Raw genomic sequence first — 20,322 nt, 5'->3', positions numbered from 1 at the left:
AAAATTATAGATCACAAAGTTTCAGTGTTTACCTCCTTTTCTAGTACAAATGCAACAAATACATTGAATCAATGGCACTTAGGGATGGTCTACATCTGATTCCTTCTAGGCAACTTCCTGCCTTCCTGGCTCTTCTCCTGAATCCCTTTAGACTATGTGTCTCAAAGTGTGATCCACAGTTCATTAGCAACACTATCACTTGGGAGACTGTGAGAAATGCAGAATATTCGGCCCCACGCCAGTCCTGTGGGAGCCCCAGGTGACTCATATGCACTTCCAAGTCTGAAAATCCCTGCTGTAGACCACTTTCCCATGCAGTAATATTCTCTTTTCTGCTTTACAGCCATTGCTACACCCCAAACATGGTCTGGACATGAGGGGTGGCAACTTGGAGTTGTACTAGTGTGTCCTCTCAGGACTTGTAACTTGGTTTCTCTGCAGAAGATTTGGCCGACGGCAGAGTCACCAATTGACAGGAGTGGTGTCCAGGGAGCCTAACTGACCTGGCGAAAGCCTGAGGTCAATTAGAAATGCCTAAGAAATACCTCCTAGTCCCTGTTTGGAACAACATTTATCTAAGGGTTAGGAAGATTGTCCAAGAAAAATATGCTTACATGTACATTTGCCTTTCCTGTTTTTATTCCAAGGAAGGGCTTGGTTCCCAGATTTCCTTTCTGGAGGAATTCTTAAAACATCACTCTCTACTCTCTTCACTTTTAAACTACATTCCCGGCTTGGCAGAGTCTGCCCGAGTCATCATCCTTTAAGCCCTGGAGTCTAGGAAGGGGAAGGGGAACTTGGGGGTCCTCTGGGTCCTCTGACCATCGCAGTTTAAGTGCCTCCAGCTTCTCTGCAGTATGGGGGAAGGGGAAGGGGACATGGACCAGCTCCTACAACTCCAGCCTCCCTCCTGCCCACCCCCCCTTGCCCAGGAGACTTTATTTCCACCCAAATCACATCCTTCCAGGACCCCTGTATTACCAGATTTTGTTTAGGTTCTTTGATTATGCTGGAGAAATGAATTTCAAGAACACATCGGGTGAGTTTGGCCAATAATTTATTCAGGTGGGGAGGGGAGAGAAATGGGAGAAAATAACAGAGCAGGGGTCCTAGGTAGAGGGGAAGGGGCTAAAAAGTGATATAGAGGGCTGATTTACAGGTTACAATTTCCCATTATAGGTTATAAATGCCCAGGTTTTACTTGCCTGATGATCTAAGTGGGGTGAGGCAGTTTAAAATGCTAATTATTCCACCGCTTTGCTAATGGCATGATGTGGGCTATGGGTGGGAGGCTGTTGGTCCCTTTGTGTCCTGACTTGTGGGTGTAGGACAATGAAAGGTGCCCTTGGTGACCATGGCAATGACTCCAGTCCTGGGAGGCAATTTAGCAATGCAAATTCTATATACATACCAGTCAGTCCAGGGAAACTCTGACGGTGGTGATGCCGAAGCTTAAGGGAATTTGGACTTGGCCTCGAATGGGAAATATAACATAGCCTGTGCGTAAATTATCTAATTCTGTATCCAAGTATGCCTAGTCTCTAGAAATTCAGTTAAATGATAGGGATTTGAATATTCAGAAAAGATGTAGGACTAAATGTGTATTCAAAGCTGCATCTAGACAGAATGTGGGCAAGATGCTAATTCAAGCTCACCTGAAATGTGGGTGATACATTAGTTAATTCAAAACCTACCTGGTACTCAGGCAAACACTTAACTAACAAAAAAAACCACAGTTTTCTTTGATAAAAGCACCATATTACTCCCCACTCTGTATAAAAGGAACTTGAAAATCTTGTTCGAGGCTCGGGTTTGAAACAAAGTTCCTGAGTCCGGCCGGCTGTCAGTAAACCATTTTTCCTTCTCAAAATTATTCCTGAGTCCTGGCCTTTCTATACACAAATAATTGAGCCTTTCTCAACATCTACAACAGGCAGGGGAGGAGTTCCAGCTGTTCACCGCTTGATTGCTTATTTTCCCCATCAATCTCCCAGAGGGTCCAATGATAAAAGCCTTAAGAATATCCTGGCTTCTCCTGGTTTCCGGAAGAAATCTTCTGAGCGGCAGAATTTTGGGGAGGGTCTTCCAGCAGCCATCTTGGGGTTGCTGATGTCCCTGTGGACTTCTTGCCAGGTTCCAGATCCATCTATTGATTTCCTATCTTACTAGCCTACTTCATCTGTAGGATCCACCACCTCTGTGCATTTCTGGACTGACCTCCCTTACTCACCACCAGTGACCAGAATAGAAATCTCCCTTTTTCATTTCTATGAACTCTTTAGCACTTTCAGGAAAATACCCTGGAGGGTTTTATATGTCCTCCAGGACAAGGCTTCTTGCTTCTCTCTTCAGCCTAATCTCTCTTCACTCCTCAGCAACAAGGCATGAACTGAACAAAGGTCTCCTCAGATAAGCCAAACACTCTTCTGGTTTTGCAGAAGCCTCCTCATTACCTGTCCTGCCCTTACTGGTACCCTGAAGACACATCTCACCTCCTTTAAGATTCAATTTAGGAACAAACTACTTCTGAAAAGCTTTCCCTGCTTTGCCTCCCTCACTAACAATCCATGTTTTGTGCCTCTCTTCTGAGGTTCTGTAGCAACTCTAGCAGAACATTTATTGCATTTTGTATTTAAAAACAATTTAAAGCCTTTATGGCTTTATTATACAAATACGCGTTTATTATAAAAGCATTAAGATATACTTACAAAAAAAAGGAAAAATGATTCCTATTATCATTTTCTATTAGTTGGAATTGAACCAGGAATAAAGAAGCCACTCTAAGTTTTCCCAATATGAGGAGGAATTAGAGGCTTCCATATCTGCTGGATGGGATGCGGTAGCAAAGGTTAGAAAGCTACCCTGATGATCTCAGGCTGGATCACCTAAGTGAGGGCACTCAAAAGACCTTGCTTTGAAGCCACACTTTGGTAAATCCCCAGAACTTCTGGAAAATTCCCACCAGTTTCTCCATTTACAAAATTAATGTGAAGAGTTCCAAGAAACTCATCTGGATGTTATTTGGGACTTCTCATGTCCTGTGCATCTGCCTACCTCTGGAGAATAATACCCTTGCCTCTTTTTCACCTTCCAAATCTCATGAAAGTGCCTCTCACTGACATTCAAAATACCTGGGGAAGTGATTTTTGGGAAATATTCCCAGCTTCTCCTCTCTGTTTCAGAGAATTAAGAAGCGAGCAGCATTTAGCAAGTTAACAGCAGACAGCTGTTAACTGTTAACCAGAAATACTTATGCAGAGACAACCACTTTTGGTGTACTGCCTTGTGTGTGTGTTTGTGTGTGTGCATGTAAGTGAATCATATACATTTAAACTCTATCTCTAATGTGCTCTCTCTATCTGTATACCTATAAACATTTCTCCCCTCTGGCTCCTTGAAGATTTAATGAGCTTGCTTCTCTACTTTTGAGAGCAAAGATTCCCAGCATTGGTTTGACGACACCCTAGAGTGCATTCATTTATCTCAGGGGATGCCTGGAAAATCACAAAACAAGATTAATTTAAATTTATTTACATTTGAAAAATAAAGAGATTTTATATAGCAATTACAGGTGTGAGTTTGTCTTTTGAAATCAAACTAATAAATGTTTGCCTTAGAGAGAAATCAAGAGGATGGGGTGGGGTGGGTTTGGAAGGGACCATAAAGATGGTTTACTCTGTATTCTTTCTAAAATATCCTATCTGATTATTTTTAAGTTGGTAGTTCGCAACTTAATTATGCTTCTCAAATTGGGAGTCAGGGCTGTAGGGACCCAGGATGCAGGTTTATCTTCCATGTCTACAGTGCCCCTGGCATATAACAGACCCTCAGAAAACACATTTTATTTGACACATTTTATGGGTAGAGTGGTGGTGGCCAGGGAGAATACATGCACATGAGAGTTGCAGTTTTGTGGAATTTGGAGGTCTTGAAATACCTGCCAGGGTCATAATCCCATCCAAGGTTTAGGATCTGGGAAGAGTTGCTAATGGTTTTGTATGTACCTTATTGATAATAATTTGTGCAATCATCAGAAAGTTAGATAGATCAACTAACATCAAAATGTGTGAGTGTCAGTGACTTACTGCTGCGGGTACAGTCCCAAGGCAATAGATGCAGGGATGAATTCTGAATTCTACACAAGACCAGTATTGTTCAAGCAATAGCGCTGGTGGATAAGAGGGTGATCCCTGCCTGGGCTCAAATCCTGGCTCTGCCATTTACATATGATCCTGAATAAGTTGCTTTACATCACTGTGCCTCAGTGCCCTCCTCTATAAAGTAGAGATAATCATAGCATCATACAATAGTGAGGATTAAGTCAGTTAATCCGTCTAAAGTATTTTGAACACAGTGGCACTGAAAGCACATTGGGGCTTATCCTCCTGGAATCCTGAGATCACCATGCTATGAAGAAGCTGAGAATTAAAGACCGTTTTGTGGAAGGGGCCAGTTGAGCCCAGTCCCCAGGTGACCTGCCATCTAAATGAAGTTGTATGAGTTGTCCCAGCATGACCAGCAGAAGAATGGCAGAGTCAAACCCACAGAATATTGAGAAATAAATTATTAAGCCACTAAGTTTTGGGGTGGTTTGTTACAAAGAAATAGAAAACTGATGTAGAAGTTGATACCTGGAAGTGGTGGGTTACTCTCACAAAACCCTATACTATATGACATTGGCTTTGGGATTCAGTGGCTGGCAGAAGCTACAAGGACAGCAAGAAGACTCCTACTGGATAAAGAGAAACCCACATTACACCGTAGTGGGAAAACTGGCAATTCTGTCATCTCGTCTACTGTTGTAGGAAATGTACTTAATGACCCTGTGGGTCTTGCTTAGGGAGATCTCCACGTAGAATGTTGAAAGTGCTAATTAGCTTTTTGTTTTTTCCCTAATTAGATTTTTTAAAGTTACATATGATAAGGTATGGGAAGAGAGAGATGAACAAAAGAAAGAACTGTTCCCTTTGCAAGCAGAATTTAAAGCAAATATGGAGGTTCCAGATATGCTGGGGTGGAAAATAAAACTGTTTCACATTTCCAGGCTCTCCCAGTGCAAAAGATTCTCAAAGTAAGAAATAGCCTCAAGGTAAAGATCAAATAAAGGATATAGTGAAAAGAATTTAAGACCACAGAAATATTTAAAATGGTGTTTACTAGACTCTCTCTGCAAACAAAAAGGCATCTAAAAATCTTAAGTGCACTTTCCACAGTACCTTGACATGCTAGCCAAAGTAGATGTTTGTCTTAAGAGTAATTGTGGGTATAGCTTTTATCTAATAAAGTGGATGACAACCTGGTGTATAGAAAGTCACAAAGTATATAAGGGAGTGTACCAGTTTAGACAAAATGGATCAGAGGAAATTCAAAATATAAAGGGGCAGCAAGCAAGTTGAGAATATTACTCATCTGAGAACACAGGCTATTTCTCATTGGAAAGGAAGGCCATTTCAGAGGGCAGAACCATGAGGAACACAAGGATTTGGAGAACCACTTCCAGAGAGTAGAACCAGGCCCTAACCAAGGACTATCCTCTGCATCCAGAGTAGGAGACCCTGAAACATATGCATAACTGGATTTCAGAGTTGTTATGGACCAGTGACTGCTGTGTGGCTGCCCATTCCTTCCTTTTTTGAATGGGAATATCTGTTGAATGCCCAGTTATTAGAATTGAATGTTGGGTGTGTATGGGTGTGTGTGTGTGTGTTTAGCTCATGGTTTCCTGAATGGTGGGAAGCCACGCTTGAGGAGCTGCATGAGGAACTGCACCTGAGGGGCCTCAACCACACCTGGGCTGAGATAAAGCAGGAGATTCTGGACTTTAATGCCATGATTGGATGAGATCTTTGGGGTCTTGGGAGGGATGAAAGCATTTTACAAATGGGAGAGGTGTGAATCATTGGGAACAGAGGGCAGAGAGCAGTACCTTGTTAGCATAATGATTCCCAATGACTCATGCTTTCTGGTATCCATGCTCTTGTGTAGTCCCCTCCCACAGTGAGTCTGAGCTTGCCAAAAGATTTGTTTTGGACAATGGAACATCAGCAAATATGATGCAAGCAAAGGCTTGAAAAGTGTTTGTATAGTATGCTGAGATCATCATGCTGTGGAGAAGCCTGTGATGAAAAAACATGTGGAAAGAGAGAGTACTGTCATTTCAAGCTTACCCACCCTCAGTTTACCTGCCCTGTACATACAGCTTCATGATTAAGTCCAGGCAAGAGCAATGGAAGAATGGTTCAACAAATCCACAGAATCATGAAATGTAATGAATTGCATTTTAAAAATTTACTTATTGCGACGGCTTGCTCAGTCGGTAGAGGTGGGGTCTGGCTGCGGACGAGGGGTCGGTCCAGCTCTGGACGAGGGGTCGGTCCCGCTTGGGACGAGGGGTTGGTCCCACTTGGGACGAGGGGCCGGTCCGGCAGCAGACGAGGGATCGGTCTCACAAGGGGTCGCGTGGTTCGGCTGATGGGGTCGCCCGGAGAAGCCGGCGACGAAGGGGTCGCCTGGAGAAGCAGGCGACGAACTGGGGACAAGGGAGGCCAGGCCCTTGTCGGGGGCTCTCAGGACTGGAGGGCGCACGGCAGAAGAACTACCGTGGAGACAAGGTAAACACGCAAGTCCACTTTACTGAGGGAGAGGCAACAGTTTTATAGGGGCTGGGGAAGGCTGATTGGTCGAAGCCATGCCCTGTTCTGATTGGTTGCCGGCAAAAGGTCAGTGGGCGGTACTGGACGGGGGAGGGGTGGTGGTTAGGGATTGGCTGTCGCTGTTGCTGGGGGAAGGGGCAGGGTTTAGGGATTGGTGGCTGCTGTTGCTGGGGTGGAGGGCAGACTTGAGTTTCCCACCCACGCCTGGCTGTTGCTGCTGTTGGGGGAAGGGAAAAGGGCGGGCTGGATTTTTCCGCCCACGCCTGGCTGTTGCTGCTGTCGGGGGAGGGGAAAAGGGCAGACTGGAATTTTCCGCCCTGCGCCTGCGCAGGGAGAAAGAAGAAGAAGGGTGCCGCCCCACAAGGCATCGTGTGGCGCCATCCGGGAGGAGGGGCGGCCGCGGAAGCATGGCTGCTGAGAAGGGGAGACCCGAGGGCACTCTGCGCCCATGCCGAGCTCCCTTCAGGGGTGGCGGTGAGTCCGACCAGCCACCCTATTATGGGGGCAGCGGCTTGGCCTGCCGCGGCTGCTCTCCCGCCAGGCCAGCAAACCACACTTCAGCCCGAGGGGTGACCGCACTTATCATCCCTTCCTTGTGGTTTTATTGCTTGCTGTCTGTTCTCTGTGTCCATTCTCTACGCATTCTTCTGTGTCTACATTTTTAAAAATGTATCTCCCCCTACCCCCTTGCAGCTTGCTTGCTGTCTGCTCTCTGTGTCCAGTTGCTATGCACTCTTCTATGGTTTTTTGGCTTGTCTCACTTTTTTTGTTGCGTCACCTTGCTGAGTCATACCTCCATGGCGCCTGCGGAATGGTGGCACTCTGTGGTTCTTGGGCACCAGCAGCTCTCTCTGACTCTTGCAGGCCAGCCGCTCTCCACAGCATGCAGGCGAGCCTCCATTCACAAGAAGTCCCCAGGATGCTAACCCAGGGCCTCTCATATGATAGACGGGAGCCCAACTGATTAAGCCACAGCCGCTTCCCAATGCACTGTATTTTAAGCCAATGTGTCTTTGTGGTGGTTTGTTACGCAGCAATAGACAACTGAGTTAAATGTCCATTGTCAAGCAACAGGTTATATCTAGTAAATGGAAGAGTAGGAGGATGTTGCACACTTGGGTTTTCTGGATTTCTGAAAGTTATTGGCACTCTCTCTTGACAGCCTTGTGCACAAGATAAAGAAATGATGGTTGAGTGAAGATAATGTATTACAGGGTCTTTTAGCTGCGTCAAGATGCTGAATAGTGGACAAAGTCCTAGATGGACACATGGCAGAATGGAATGAGAATAGATTGTGAAACAGGATGATCTGGGTGCAAATTCTAGTTCTCTGACTTAACCTTGGGCAAGATATGTAAAGTTAAATTGCTGTTAAAATGGAGTTCTCTTGAGAAGTAGAGTAGGTAACATGCCTTTAATATAGCCTAAAACATAGAAAGTTATCCCATTTGTGAGAAAACGATGATTATACTTCTGAGCCTTGGGTGTTGCCAACCCAGGCAAAGGCAGTGCTTCATTTCTTGGATGGGATGGGCTCAAAAGACCAAGCAGAGGACCCAGCTGCCTGCACTCCTTCCGGGAATGAGGTGCCAGACAAACCCTTGGAAGAGTACAACAGTTGTCAGTGAGGTACCTATTTCATTCCAGGACCCACTTGAAGTCTGCTGACTTCCAGGATGGTTTGTGGTAGTAAAAAATGATTACTGTGGTGCACTGGGAAAAGTGTTAATTAACCTTAAAACATAGCAGAGTAAAAGGATAAGAAAAGTTGAAACTTCCAGGTTGGGGAATGAGAAAATTCCCTTAGATGACTACTATTCCTTATATGCCCTTTGAGAAGGAACTCGTCTGTTACAGAGGTACTCCAAATGCACATGACCCTGGGAGACCAGGGTGCACTTCATCAACCTATCCATATATATATAGATATTAACAAGTTTATTTCAAATTCACAAAAATAAAGGGACAGGAAAAGGCACTCAACAAGTTATGGAAACATTACTCTCACGAAATTTTTTCAGTCACTTATCTCATTTAATTCCTTCATGTGTTTTTTTCCTGATCTACTTGCTGATTTTCAGGCTGGTCTTGAGGTATAAATCTTTGGTTTCATTTTATTGTTGTTGTTACTGAGGTTCCATTTGTTGGGCAAATTTAATGCATCAGGCACTGTGGTAGGTATTTTATACATATTTTTCTATTTAATCTTAACAACTACCCTACATTGAAAATACTGTTTTTCCACTTTATAGATTATCCTGACATGAAGGGATTTGAAAGCAGTTTTTCCTGACTTCAAGATTTTGTTCATTTACTGGAACACCATGGTGGGAGGGTAGGACAGCTGCAGGGCCCTTATCTCAAGAACAGCTGCCCTCATCGTTGAGAGAACATGACTGTTTACTGAATAGGTCCTCACGTGGTACCGTTGGTTACAAAGCACCTGCTGAAGACTTCTCACTACCAGAATCACTCAGTTCTGTTCTAACTGGGGGTTCTTATTCTCGCTAATCTATTTATTCTTATTAATTTTATTTGGTTGAACATCCTCCCCCTGCTTTTTTTTTTTTAAGTGACAGCATTGCTGTATCAATCATGGGGTCATTCTTTTGATGGACTTTTCATTGAAATGTTATGCTTGTTTTTTCTTTCATAAATTATAGTTCTGGAATTTTTTCTAACTGATATTTTCTTGAAGAACAGCCTGGATTTAGGTCCAATGTTTTATAAGTGATGGTGCTGCACTCTGTGTTATGTGTTGGAGAAATCTGTCAGTAAGAATATTAAAATTGCTTGTAAATTTCACTAATCTTTCTTTGGTCTTTGTGCACATAAAATAGACTGGAGCATCAGTCAGCATTCATTAGGAAACAGATAACACACCCCGGTAACCCACAAGGAGGAGAGATTAATAAAAGGGCCTATTTGCAAAGGTGTAGGCGAGGCTGATCACCTACAAGGGATGGTGCAGGACACTGGGCTAGAAATAGGGAGCCATTGCCACTCACAGGTCTGTATGATCAGAGGAGGTGAGGGGTAACTTGGATTCGAGAGTGGAGCTCTATGAGGAGGGCTGTCTGACAGGAGCTAGAGCCTATGGTCAAGGACTGCAGCCAACTCCATGGGCTGGCAGGCAGGATAGACCTCCTGATGGCTCTATCTTCCCGAGCTCTAATCACCTGTGGTGCCTCTCATTGGCTGAATTCATCCAGAAGCCAGAGGACAAGGGAGGGTGTTGAAGCAGCCCACAAAGATCAACCTCCTGGGGCACAGAGTAGGGAGGAGAAGTATGGAGAAGGGCTGTGGAGGGCCCTGAAGAAGATATTCAGTGCAACTGCGGTGCAAGATAACTAATGCTTCTCTACAACCTGACTTTAAATCGAGAGGAATTAGTGGGAACAGCCTCCTGACAAGTTAAAAAATAATTTCCATCTTTAGAAAAATGGAAAGTGTTTTACCTCTGCCACCCAACCCTCTAAAATATCTATAATAGCTTTATTTTTAAGGAGGGCTTAGATTATGGAAAAATTACCTCAAAGTTTAAGGGATTCCCATATACCCCATTCCTACTCCTCCCACATCTTCCCCTATGGATAACATCTTAAACTAGTGTGGTACATTTGTTATTATACAATTGATGAATAAGTATTGAAGCATTACTGCTAACCTAGGTCTATAGTTTACATTGTGGTTTACATGTAATTCCTGTGCCCTAAAAATGCCCTATGGTCCATCTATTATTCCCTTCCCCCTCTTCTCAGAACCTCTGGTAAGCACTATCTTTATATCAATGTTGCATGTTCTTCCATTCCTTCAATATTAATAAGTTTATTTTGTCCATGGTTGCATGCCCTGCCCCTGCCTGCTCCATGTTTTTTCATTCCTCAGCCTTGGGGATTTGGGGATGGTGACACCCACTCTGCTTCAGACTGAGAGTGGGCTAAAATTTTATGGGGCAGATGGAATGAACTGTCTTGCTTGCTGTTGTAGATACTCTCTGTTTTTTGGGATGGTCATTGTCCATCATCACATTTTGTTAGTTGTCCAGTGCGAGTCCAATGAACTGAAAAGTAGGTGTTGGCTGCAACTCTTCTGAGATTCAGGGTTCAACCAGCCTATGAGCAGTCAGAAGATTTAAGTCTCTGAGACATCCAACTCTTCTTTTTAAATCGTGTCTAAATGATTAGAAACTTGTACATGATCCAGCTACATATATACCTATCCTGCAAAGCATAAAAATAACTGTTCTTTATGTTGGTAATAGCATTTTATTATTATTAACAAGAAACGGCTTGTCAATATTACTAGAAAAGTGGCTTGAATTCAACTTTTCTAAATCCCTAATAATCATTTTTGGCAGATTGCATTTGCAACTTAACTGGCTTATATCTAATGATTATATATAGCCAGCCAACTCTGTCAGCTAATGAGGGCACATTTTATACTAGAAGTGCAGTTTCACTAGAAAGTTATGCTACTTAAAACTAGATATTTCTTGGGTACATTATTAATATTTGTTGGTTTGGTTCTGGGGCCTGGGAGATTAGTAAAACCTTTTTTGAAAAAGTTTTCAGGGTGGCGGGGTAAGATGGCATCTGAGTGAGTGCACCTTATAATCTCTTCTGCAAAGAAGGGGCTGATTACGGGTGGAGTCCTGCTGGACCAGGCTGTTTCAGGTGTTTGCAGGGCAGGAGGTGTCTGTACATTGATTTGGTGGGACAGTCACAGAGCAGATTCTTGTAAGAGGTAGAATTTTGGGTCTCTTTCACGGAGGTTGGGGTTGTGAGCAGGACCCTTCCCTCCTGGGGCTGGCAGCCCGGTGGCAGCCATTCCTGAAGGCTTTACCGTGCTGGGGAGTTCCCAAGCCCTGAGCGGGATGTTTCAGGGGCTTGCAGGGCAGGGGGTGTCTGGAAGTCGATTTGGTGAGACAGTGACAGAGGAGATTCTTGCGAGAGGTGGAACTTTCGGTTTCTGACATGGAGGTCAGAAGTTCTAGTAGGAACCCTTCCACCTAGGGCTGGCAGCCCATCCGCAGTGGTCCCTGAACTCTTTGTAGTGCAGCGGTGCCCCCAGCAGGCTGTTTCAGGGGATTTCAGGGTGGGAGGTGTCTGGATGTCGATTTGGTGAGACAGTGACAGAAGAGATTCTTGTAAGAGGTGGAATTCTGGGTTTCTGACACGGAGGTCAGAGTTTGCGGGCAGGACCTCTCCCCCTAGGGCTGCTGCCCAGCTGCGGGGATCCCTGAAGGCTGTGTTGCACTGTGGTGCTCCCAGGACCCCTGTTAACTGGATGCATGGTTCCCAGGTCTGTGTCCCCTAAACCCTGGTAGCCCATGCTCCAGAGACTCACACACCTAGAGTCTACAATATCACAGACTTCGCATCCCTGAATCCACCGCACCTGGATGTCCATCTGAGGTCCTTGATTATCCTAGCCTAAGGTGTTTGTGTGTGTGTTTTTTTTTTTTTTCCTTTTTCTTTTTGTCTTGGTTGCTAATGTTGCATTATCTCCTGGTCTTTTCTCCCATTTTATCCCCCAAGGTCCTTTTTTGTTTATGTAGTTTTCTTTCTCCTTTTCTTTTTCTTGCTTGTTTCTCTCCCTTTTCTTTGCCCAGCCCCTTTTTTTATTCTCTTTTAATTTTCTTTTCTCTCTTTTTCTTCTTATTTTATTTTATTTTATATATATAATAGTTGCTGCAGGGAGCGCTTCACATTTGCTGTGTTTCCTCATCCTCCATTTCCACTTTTCTGTGTGAATTGATTTTGGCCACCTACACTATCCCCTTCCCCCACATCTTGCTATCCTCCATCCGCTGTCTTTCTTACATTCCACCTCCCTTTCTTTGACCCCCAAATTATCTGACATTTAATTTCTAATACCTTTGTTCTGTTTTATGTCTTTTATCCACTCTTGATATTATTGTCTTTCTTTTCTCTTTCCCTCTCTCATGAAAATACTGGGTTTTTTTTTCAAATTCTACTCAATTTATTCATTTTTAAAAAAAAATATTACATTAAAAAAATATGAGGTCCCCATTCACCCCCACCACCCCCACCCCACCACTCCCGCCACAGTAACACTCTCCCCCATCATCATGACACATCCATTGCATCTGGTGAGTACATCTCTGGGCATCACTGCACCCCATGGCCTATGGTCCACACCATAGCCCACACTCTCCCACTTTCCATCCAGTGGGCCATGGGAGGACATAGAATGACTGGCAATTGTCCCTGCAGCACCACTCAGGACAACCCCAAGTCCCTAAATGCCTCCACATCTCATCTCTTCCTCCCATTCCCCACCCCCAGCAGCTACCATGGCCACTTTTTCCACACCAATGCCACATTTTCTCGATTATTAACCACAATAGTTCATGAATAGAATATCATTAAGTTCACTCTAATCCTTACTGTATTCCTCCTTCCTGTGGAACTTGGCTTGGTTGTGTCCATTCCACATCTATGTCAAGAGGGGGCTTAGATTCCACATGGATACTGGATGCAATTCTCCTGCTTTCAGTTGTAAGCACTCTAGGCTCCATGGTGTGGTGGTTGACATTCTTCAACTCCATGTTAGCTGAGTGGGGTAAGTCCAATAAATCAGAGAGTAGGAGCTGAAGTCTGTTGAGGCTCAGGGCCTGGCTATCATATTGTCAGTCCAGAGATTCAAATCCCCTAGATATATCTTAAACCCCAGCACCAAATACAATTCCAGTAAAGTAGCATGAAAGGCTTGTGAAAAGAGATCACATCTGAATCCAGTTCCATCACACAGAAACACCACCTCCAAAGAAGGGCCAACCGACATGGCAGTGAACTCCATCTGCCATGACCTGAGAACCTGTGGGTCTCTTTAGCCCTCAAAAGAACCAATACCTGGGGTTGTATCTACTTTATCTTTCTCTGGGACTCTGCTCAGGTATGCATAAGGGCAATCCTTCTGACAACCTCCAGACTCTTTTTTAGAGACTCATAGCCATATAAACTCATTTGTCCTTTCCATTTCCACCTTACTTTAGGTTAAACAGCATTTTTAACTCCTGTTATTATTTGTAGACAGGGATATTCTGCTGGTCCGTGTTGAACCTTTAATTCAAGGTCATTTTCTAGTTACGTCATCAGCTGGTACTTGGTAGTGATCCCTCGGTGTCAGGGAGGCTCATCCCCAGGTGTCATGTCCCACACTGGGGGGAAGGCAGTGAATTTACATGCTGAGTTTGGCTTTGAGACTGGCCCCATTTGAGTAACATGGAGGCTGTCAAGAGGGAACCCCTAGGCACAGTGCTGCTCTAGGTCTTGTTCTTATTTCAGGTGTATAGGCTCACAAGCATAGGCATTAAGCACTGGCTTTTGAATTCATACTATATTCCTCCCCATATTCAGTTGACTGTCTCATTATAGGTACTCTACTTACTCCTATAACTCTACACAACTTACATGAGTCTAATATCCATTCTCCCAGCTCTCACACTGTTGCTCTGTTAACATTTATTACCAATACTACTTTACACATTTTCTTTTCTTACTCATTTTTCTTTCCCTGGCCCTAATATTTTCCTTCAAAGTGAACTTAACCAGTAACAAGAAAATATAGGAAGGAGAACAAAGTGATGAAGAGAAGACATAACACTTATGCACGAACAACTAATTAATCCCCAAGACTAGACAAAGAAGCTAAGGAACTGATTAAACCCATCAAGAGAAAATGATGACCAGACAGCAACAAAAAACTACAAACAAAACCAATAATCAGGAAAACATGGCTGAATCCAATGAACAAACTAAAATCCAGGAAGGGGAGCAAAACATCAGATAAGTAATTAAAGATCTCAAAACATATATTAGAGACAAACTTAATGAAGTAAAGAAAGAGATTAACAATATGAAGAAAACACTTGGAGAGGAAATTGCAGACATATTCAACAAGATAACAGATATGATGGGGATGAACAGCAGAGTTCAAGAAATCAAAAATACACACTCAGCAAACAGCAGCAGATTAGAAGAGGCGGAGGAGAGAATTAGTGATGTGGAAGACAGTACATCTGAAATCAAACAGATAGTAGAACTGATCAATAAAAAGATAGAAAAAATCCAGCTAGGACTTAGGGACCTGAATGACAATGCAAAACGCACAAACATATATATTATAGGCATCCCAGAAGGAGAAGAGAAGGGAAAGGGGACAAGAAGGGGTGTTGGAGGAAATAATGGCTGAAAACTTCCCAAATCTACTGAGAGAGATGGATGTACATATCCAGGAAGCACAACGCACCCCAAACATCATAAACCCCAACAGGCCCACCCCAAGACATATACTTGTCAAATTATCCAATGCTCAAGACAAAGAGAAAATTCTAAAAGCAGCAAGAGAAAAGAAAACCATCACATACAAGGGAAGCTCCATAAGATTAAGTGCTGATTTCTCATCTGAAAGCATGGAGGCAAGAAGGCAGTGGTATGATATAGTCAAGATAGTAAAAGAAAAAAATTTCCAAACAGGAATACTCTACCCAGCTAAACTAGCATTCAAAAATGATGGAGAGTTCAAAATATTCACAGATAAACAGAAATTGAAAGAGTATGCCAACAAGAACCCTGCCCTTCAAGAAATACTAAAGGGAGTTCTGCAGGAAGAAAGGAAAAAACAGGAGAGGCAGAGTTGGAGGAGAGTGTAAAAGCAACAAAAAAGCCAAAAAGAGAAGGAAAAAAACAAACAAAAATATGACAAACACAAGTCCAGTCAAAATATGGCTAGCATAAATAATTCCTTGAAAGTAATAACACTGAATGTTAATGGATTAAACTCACTTATCAAAAGATTCAGACTGGGAGATTGGATAAGGAAATATGACCCATCTATATCCTGTGTACAAGAAACACATCTTTGACGCAGGGATTCATGGCGGTTGAAAGTGAATGGGTAGAAAACAATCTTACAAGCAAATAATAAACAAAAAAAGGCAGGAGTAGCTATATTAATATCAGACAAAATAGACTTTAAATGCGAAACAATTTTGAGAGACAAAGAAGGATACTAGATATTAGTGAAAGGGACAATCTCTCAAGAAGAACAAACAATCATAAAAATTTATGCTCCTAACAAGGGTGCCTCCAAATATGTGAGGCAAATGCTGGAAAAACTAAGTGAAAGAATAAATGCCTCTACAATTATAGTAGGAGACTTTAATACATCACTATCAACTTTGGACAGAACATCTCAAAAGAGAATCAATAAAGAAACAAAAACCTTGAACAGTATATTAGAGGAGCTGTATCTAATAGACATATACAGATCATTACACCTGAATACAGCAGGATATACATTTTTTGCAAGTGCACATGGATCATTCTCCAGGATAGACCATATGCTCCACAAAGAAAGGCTCAATGAATTCAGAAAGATCAAAATCATACAAAATAATATCTCTGACCACAGTAGAGTGAAGCTGGAAATCTGCAAGGGCCAGAGGCCCAGATTTCACACCAAGATATGGAAATTAAAGAGCATGCTCTTAGAAAAACAGTGAGTCAAAGATGAAATCTCAAAAGAAATTAATAACTACCTTGAAACTAATGAAAATGATAACACAACATACCAAAACTTATGGGATGCAGCAAAAGCAGTACTGAGAGGGAAATGTATAGCCATAAATCCATACATCAAAAAAGAAGAGGGAAACGGACTTTGGCCCAGTGGTTAGGGCATCCGTCTACCACATGGGAGGCCCGCGGTTCAAGCCCCGGGCCTCCTTGACCCGTGTGGAGCTGGCCCATGCACAGTGCTGATGCGCGCAAGGAGTGCCGCACCACGCAGGGTGTCCCCCGCGTAGGGGAGCCCCACGCGCAAGGAGTGCACCCATAAGGAGAGCCGCCCAGCGCGAAGGAGGGAACAGCCTGCCCAAGAATGGCGCCGCCCACACTTCCCGTGCCGCTGACGACAACAGAAGTGGACAAAGAAACAAGAAACAAGACGCAGCAAAAAGACACAGAAAACAGACAACCGGGGGAGGGGAGGGGAATTAAATAAATAAAAAAATAAATCTTTAAAAAAAAAAAAAAAAAGAAGAGCCAAAATTGAAGAAGTAACTGCACATTTGGAGAAATTAGTAAATAAAAAACACAGTAACCCCACAGGAAGAAGAAAGAACAAAGACAAGAGCAGAACTAAATGAAATAGAAAATAAGAAAGCACTTGAAAAGATAAAAAAACAAGAGCTGATTCTTACAGAAGACCAATAAAATTGACAAATCCTTAGTGAGACTAACAAAGAAAAAAAGGAGATGCAAATACACAAAATAAGAAATGAGAAAGAAGATATCACCACTGACCCCATAGAAATAAAGACTATCATAAGAGGATACTTTGAAAACTATATTCCAGCAAAAATGACAATTCAGAGGAAATGAACAAATTCCTAGAAACACATAAGCAGCCTATATTGACGAAAGAAGAAACTGATGATCTCAACAAACCAATCACAAGTAAAGAGATAGAATCAATCATTAAAAACCTCCCAACTAAGAAGAGCCCAGGGCCAGACAGCTTCACAGGTGAATTCTACAGAACATTCCAGAAAGAACTAACACCAATCCTGCTGAAACTCTTCCAAAAAATCGAAACAGAAGCAACATTACCTAACTCATTCTATGCCAACATTACCCTAGTACCAAAGCCAAACAAAGACACCACAAGAATTACAGACCAATTTCTCTAATGAACGTAGATGCAAAAATCCTCAACAAAATACTTGCTAACCATATTCAACAACACATTAAGCAAATTATACACCATGACCAAGTGGGATTCATTCCGGGTATGCAAGGATGGTTCAACATAAGAAAATCAATTAATGTAATACACCATATAAACAGATTGAAAGAAAAAAATCACATGATTATATCTATTGATGCAGAAAAAGCATTTGACAAAATACAGCACCCTTTCTTGATAAAAACACTGCAAAAGATTAGAATACAAGGACAATTTTTGAACATGATAAAGAGCATACATGAAAAACCCACTGCCAACCTTGTTTACAATGGTGAAATCCTAAAATCCATCCCTCTAAAATCAGGAACAAGACAAGGATGCCCACTCTCACCCTTTCTATTTAACATTGTCTTAGAAGTACTTGCTTGAGCACTGAGGCAAGAACCAGATATAAAAGGCATTCAAATTGGAAAGGAAGAAGTCAAAATTTCATTATTTGCAGATGACATGGTCGTATTCATAAAAAACCCTGAGAGGTCTACAACAAAGCTTCTAGAACACATAAATGAGTTTAGTAAAGTTGCAGTTTATAAGGTCAATGTGCAAAAATCAATAGCATTTCTGTACACCAATAATGAGCAGCTCAGGAGGAATTCAAGAAACAAATACCATTTACAATAGTCAATAAAAAAAATCAAATACCTAAGAATAAATTTAACTAAAGATGTAAAAAACTTATACATGGAGAACTACACAAGACTGTTCAAGGAAATCAAAGATGACCTCAATAAATGGAAGGATATTCCTTGTTCATGCATAGGAAGACTAAATATTATTAAGATGTCTATCCTACCAAAACTGATCTACACATTCAATGCAATCCCAATAAAAATCAACACTGCATTCTTTAAGGAACTAGAAAAACTATGTATGAAATTTATTTGGAAAGGAAAGAGGCCCCGAATAGCCAAAGACATATTGAAAAAGAAAAACGAAATTGGAGGAACCACACTACCTGACTTCAAAACATACTACAAAGCTACAGTAGTGAAAACAGCATGGTATTGGCACAAAGAGAGACACACAGACCAATGGAACTGAATTGAGAGATCTGATATAGATCCTCATATATATAGTCATATAATATTCGATAAAGCCACCACACCAAACCCTCTCAAATGGGAGAGAATGACTTATTCAACAAATGGTGCCTGGAGAACTGGATATCCATATGTAAAAGAATGAAAGAGGATTACCATCTCACTCCTTATACAAAAATCAACTCAAGATGGATCAAAGTTCTAAATATAAGAGCCAAGACCATAAAGAGTTTGGAAAGCAGTGTAGGGAAGCATCTACAAGACCTTGTAGTAGGAAATGGATTCATGAACTTCACACTAAAAGCACGAGCATCAAAAGAACAAATAGATAAATGGAACCTCCTCAAAATTAAAGCTTTCTGCTCCTCAAAGGAGTTTCTCAAGAAAGTGAAAAGAGAGCCTACACAAAGGGAGAAAATATTTGGTAACCATATATCGGATAGGAGACTTATAACCTGCATATATAAAGAACTCCTATATCGTGAAAATAAAAAGATAAACAACCCATTTAAAAAATGGGAAAAAGATTTAAACAGACACTTCTCCAAAGAACAAATACAAATGACTAAAAAGCACATGAAAAATTCCTCCAAATCTCTAGCTATCAGGGAAATGCAAATCACAACTACAATGAGATACCATCTTACTCCCATAAGATTGGCAGCTATGAGAAAAACAGAAGACTACAAATGCTGGAGAGGATGTGGAGGAATGGGAACACTCCTCCACTGCTGGTGGGAATGCAGAAGTATCCAGCCATTCTGGAGGACAGTTTGGTAGTTTCTAAAAAAACTAGCCATAGATTTGCCATATGACCCAGCAATTCCACTGCTGGGTATATACCCAGTAGAACTGAAAACAAGGACACAAACCGATATATGCACACCAATGTTCATAGCAGCATTGTTCACTATTGCCAAAAGTTGGAATCAACCCAAATGCCCATCAACAGATGAATGGATAAATAAAATGTGGTATATACATACAATGGAATACTACTCAGCTTTAAGAACAAATACAGTACAAACACACGTGATAACAGGGATGAATCTTGAGAACCGTGTGCTGAGTGAAGCAGCCCAGGCATTGAAGGACAAATACTACATGACCTTAATGATATGAAATAAGTAAACCAAGCTGCCTCAGAGAGCTAGAGCCTGGATGACAGGCTTACATGAAATTGGGGGGTAGAGGAAGGATGTAAGCTGACACCTACATGGATGAAACCTATGATAAGCTGGAAATAAGTATTTGTACAAGGAAGGGATAAAATGGGGGCATAGGATTACCTTTGGGTGGGGCTTTGCAGGCTTGAGGGGGGCTAGGGATGGGAGGATGGGTAATATTGCCCAAGAAATTGGGGGGAGGGTGGGGCAACATACGAACATAGGAGATTGTCAGGTATTTCATTGAGAGTATAATGCTGAGAAAACCTTTTCAAAAATATAATAAGGGAAGTTACCTGTTTAAGATACTTAAAGGGGATAATCTAACACAGGACTGGCTCCTAGGGAATATGTGAATGCTCTTTCTGCCATAGTGGGTTATATCATCGGATAGAGACCCATATAATGAGAATGAAGGTATACCCACATCCTGGGAAGGAGTGATGCCATCAAATAGAGGGAACTGTATCTCTCAAGAGAAATGGTGTCTCCCAGTGCATTAGGGCAGTGATCATGTCAAGCCCTCAACACTGTTGCAAGTATCTCTAAACATTGCCCTTCAAACAATGAAGATTGACTGTCACTGTGGGCCCTAAGGGGAGGGGGAAAGAGGTATTGAATAGATGGAACCAATGTAACTGTGTGGGCAATAGAAGTGTTTCACAAGAGTACACAAGGATGGATATA

At 42.2% G+C, this 20,322-nt stretch overlaps 1 protein-coding gene across 2 annotated transcripts in view; it reads right to left on the bottom strand.

Moving 5' to 3' along the window:
• The window catches only part of LOC105745887 (Fc receptor-like protein 6), a 304,798-nt gene that overhangs the window by 145,171 nt on the left and 139,305 nt on the right, over positions 1-20,322 (bottom strand). The window lies entirely within an intron of this gene.

The sequence above is a fragment of the Dasypus novemcinctus genome, chromosome 13 (genome assembly GCF_030445035.2).
Source record: "Dasypus novemcinctus isolate mDasNov1 chromosome 13, mDasNov1.1.hap2, whole genome shotgun sequence".
In the NCBI taxonomy this organism is placed as follows: Eukaryota; Metazoa; Chordata; class Mammalia; order Cingulata; family Dasypodidae; genus Dasypus; species Dasypus novemcinctus.
This window is presented reverse-complemented; position numbering and strand designations above follow the sequence as displayed.